We start from the raw sequence: 4,433 nt of genomic DNA, 5'->3' as shown, positions 1-4,433 counted from the left end.
ATGAGCGATGCAAACAGCAACTTTTAAACACAGCATGCATGCCTTGTGCATGCTCTCGCACGCATTTAATAGGCGTTCCCTCTCGGGAGCGGGTACAGGGTTTTATATATGCATCTGTTTTTTAAAGTAGGGAGGGCAGGTCTTTTCAAAAAATTTGCAAAAATCCTCCACTATACCTTTAATCTAGAAGTAAACAGAAAAAAAATCTCCCATTAGAGTTTAGAAATATCTTTAATCTAGTTCTAAAAAAAACTGTAAAGCTTTAGGTTTTAATGTTTATTTTATTTATTTATTTTTTTATGGGAGCAGCAACATTGTGAAAACACATAAAATATGATCAAACAAAGAGAAAGTCTGAAGCAAGATTCATTAAAGATATGTAGATGATCCACGGAAGAGTTGCTCATGTTTTTTCTTTCTGTTTTTAACTCTGAGCCAAAAATTATAATTAATAAATTGAAGTTTAACAAGTTAAGAATGGCCAAGCTGCTAAAATGAGGTGCAGAAAATGTAAAACAGAATACAGGTGTCTCCCTCTAGTGGTCTTTTCAATGAAAGCCCTCAGACTCCATACTTCATTTACTTTAAACATATATTTTTATATACTTAGCTGGAGGAAGTACATCCTCTGTTGGTTCAGCTTCCACTTAAAGTTCTGTGAAATGATAGTTCCCAGGAAGCAGAAAGACTCCACATTGTCAAATGTGGAGTCACAGAGGGCGATGGGGATAGCTGGGGCTGAGTTCTTCCTGAAGTCTAAAACCACCTCCACTGTTTTTAGAGCATTGGGCTCCAGGTTGTTCTCCCTGCACCAGGTGGCCAGATGGTCAACCTCCCACCTGTAGGCGAACTCATCAACAACAGAGATAAGTCACATGAGAGTGGTGTCATCCGCACACTTCAGAAGCTTGATAGACTGATGACTGGAGGTGCAGCTGTTGGTGTACGTACAGGGAAAAGATTAGAGGAGAACACTAAAACAATAATAAATCAATTATCTTCTTGACTTTGTAATAGGACTTAGATTCAGTACATTTTGATGAAAAACAACTCTTTAGGCAAAGTGGGAAAAGAAGATGTTCTAATCTAGTTGCATAGTTCGCGTGTGCTTAAGATATGGATTTATCAAGACAGAATTTTCCTTTCACTCATGCAAGCTGCTGTAGTGATTGATTAGCTTGAACTAAAATTCTGTTTTTCTAGTCAGATTTTCCTGGCATTAAGCCAACCTTCAGGAAAAGCCACAAAGGGTCTCACTGAAAAAAGTATGTTAGGGAAAAGAAATCAGCACTACGTAATAAGTTTTTTTTTATCAGTAATGAGATAAAAAAATGTGTACTATGAGGTTAGAAAAATGGGATGTTCCTCCAAAAAAATAAAAATAAAAACAACTGGCCTTTCTTCTTTCACAGGGTCAACACTAAGAACACTATTCAGGGTAGGAAAGCAGGCTTTAAGGGTCCAGAAGCTAACAGAACTGCAGGATTTCAGCAAAGCACTGCCAGTCTTTAGCAGAGACAACAGCATGGTGTAATCTTCAAGTCTGGAACAAAAAGTAAACTTTCCCAAAAAGATCTAGACCTGATTAAAATCTCCTCAGACCGCGGGATAGATTGCAAGATCATGGATAAAATCTTAAAACAAAAAAAAAAACAGTGAGAGTTTGTTATGGTAACATGACAGATTGATTATAAAAGGCTTGTCTGAAAGTGAAAACAGGTCTGCTCAGTGGAATAATGGTTAGCACTGTTGCCTTGCAGCCGAAACGCTTGCATGAAATGCACATTTCTCTCCATGCATGTGTGGCCTTCTCCCAGGCATTTTGGCCTTTTCCCACAGCATAAAAAAATATGCATTGCCTTGTAAGGGTCTGGCAATCCGATGAGTTTTCCCCACCTCTAGCCTACTGGCCACTGGAAAGAGGCACCAGCCCCCAGTGACGCTGTAGTGACAAAAGGGTATGAATCAGTGGAACTAAAAAAACACCCTTTGTTTGACAAAATACTCCTAAACTATAACATGGAGGCATTCATGTCAGGATATGGGCTTTAGGATTATTCTATCAGTCGATGACACAAAGGGAAAATAAACATCAATGGACAAAATCACGAAAGGAAATATAACATTTTTAAATAATAAGAGCACAGCCAAGAATGAAATCAAACATGAAGAAAAAACAAATGCTACAACTGAACTAAATGGCATTGGCATCCTTTTATTTTATTTTTTATTTTTTTTTTAGAAAATCTGTTTTTTTTTAAATTAATTTTATATGTTTTTATCTGTCACAACAATTGTGAGCCTTAATGATATCGATAAGCTTTAGATAAAAAAATAAAGCTTAAAATAGTTTGTCTCTCTAAAACAGCCAGCAGAAGTTTGGCCTTTTTCCATAACAAAAGTATTGCTTCCTCTATTGTTGCTTCCTCCTCTGGACCTGCGCTTCATTGAAGATGGAACAAGAACAAAGCGGGGGGACAAACATCCTGTGGTTTGTTGAATAAGCACCAAGTCCCCACAAATAAAAAGGAGAGAAACCATCTGACTTATTCATCGTGAGGTTTAAAAACTAGCATCTGACATGAAGAGATGATGCATTGGCTCACATTGCACCGTACCATGAATGTTGAAATGAAGTGTTCTTAAAATAATGAACAATACTCCACACATCTCGTTTAAGGCATAAATAAATAGAGGGAAAAAGAATCCCTCTAAGTATGAGTTGTTGATAGCGCTGGATAATGCATGATATTGCTAAAGAAGTCAAAACTTTCCTTAGCCAATTCCTTGTTAAAACATTATTGTCATAAATTTAAACACAAAAACTGAAAACCTGCGTCTAAGCAGTGGTGGACAAAGTACTCAATGGTAGTACTTAAGTAGAAGAATTGATACTCACAGTCAAATCTTACTCAACTACAAGTAACAGTTACTTGTAGTTGTTAAAAGTACATGTTTGCATGTTAAAAGTACATGTTTTTAAAAGCACGTAAGTAGTCAAAAATACAAACAAAATGTTATAATATCAGTATTTTTCTTTGTAATTTAATTTTATTTTATTTATTTATTTTTTTATTATCAGTGTCCTGTCTAGCAATGTGGCAATAAGAATAATTGTCTTGATGCCAAAAAGAGCCCAACAGATTTTACTTTCACAAGTGGAGTAGTAGGGCTATCGCCATAGTGTTCCTCTTGTTTCATGCATATAAATTGCTTTATTATAATTATGCAGGGAGTATAACAGATTATATGAACACTGCAATGTAAATAGAATAGAATGGGAAAAAACAGAAGAAGAAGAAGAAAAAAAGAGAAAAGATGAAAGAAAGAGGAGATAGAAAGGAAATTCATTTTAAATAACCTTGTAACTTTCAGAAATCACCTGATTTATTGATGCGTAGAAACACCTGCTGCAGATTCTACACCACCTTTAAAAGGACTCCAGCATAACAATGCCACAAACAATTATTTCATGTTCAAAACAAACCAAAAAGAAAACAGGAGAGTCTTGATTCTCCTCACACTTTTACTGTGGAATAGAGGTTTACGGTTGAATCTATTATCACAAAGAAACAACATCTCTGATTTGAGAAAATTACTAAATAACTGGGCCACATGGCAATGACTAAAGCCTTAATAAAATGTATAAACCTGCGTCTGCTATCTGCCATGGTGAAATTGCATTTCAAGGAAGAAAAAAAGCAATAGCGGATTACAAAGCAAAGTAACAAGTAGCTTCCTAAAAATATAGTGATGTAAAAAGTACAATATTTGACTTTGAAATGTAGTGATGTGAAAGTTATGAGTGTCCCCCCAAAAAATATTCAAGTAAAGTGAAGATACTCGAAAAAAGTACTTAAATAAAGTAATCAAGTAAATATAGGTTACTGTCCACCACTGCCTCTAAGTACAACAACAGGAGAAATGAAAGTTTTAGAATAAGTCTTTTTTTGTTCATTCAAAAATAGCTAAATGCACACTTTAAATCAATAGTTTAGATCTTTTCCTGAAGCAGAAGCTTAGAATTTCAACCTGCACTAACCACTGACTTACACATAGCATTAAAAATGATTGTTTACCTCTCATGTTATTAGATTTAATGTCCCATATAGACTATAAAATGCGTTGTCCGCAAATATAGTGAAATTGGATTTTATAACCTCATTTTTTTCCTTTGGTTTAAGGTTATTTTACATAACTGTTAGTTTTAAATATTATTACTTTAGCTGCTAACTCATGAAAATCATGTTGATAAATGTAAACTTACTTCATGATCTGGAAGACTAAAGTCATTCTGTATGTGAGATCAAATTTGGTAAAATTTCACAAATAAGAATTTTAAATAAAACAAAGAACACTATGGCAAACAGTGAGCCTCCTCTTCATCAGATCATTGAAGAACAGAATGTCTTCAGTCAAAGGTTAATAACTGT

Source organism: Cyprinodon tularosa, unplaced genomic scaffold, assembly GCF_016077235.1.
Source record: "Cyprinodon tularosa strain WSP-4 unplaced genomic scaffold, ASM1607723v1 ctg155, whole genome shotgun sequence".
Taxonomy (NCBI): Eukaryota; Metazoa; Chordata; class Actinopteri; order Cyprinodontiformes; family Cyprinodontidae; genus Cyprinodon; species Cyprinodon tularosa.
The sequence above is the reverse complement of the archived record's forward strand: the minus strand, read 5'-3'. Positions refer to the sequence as shown.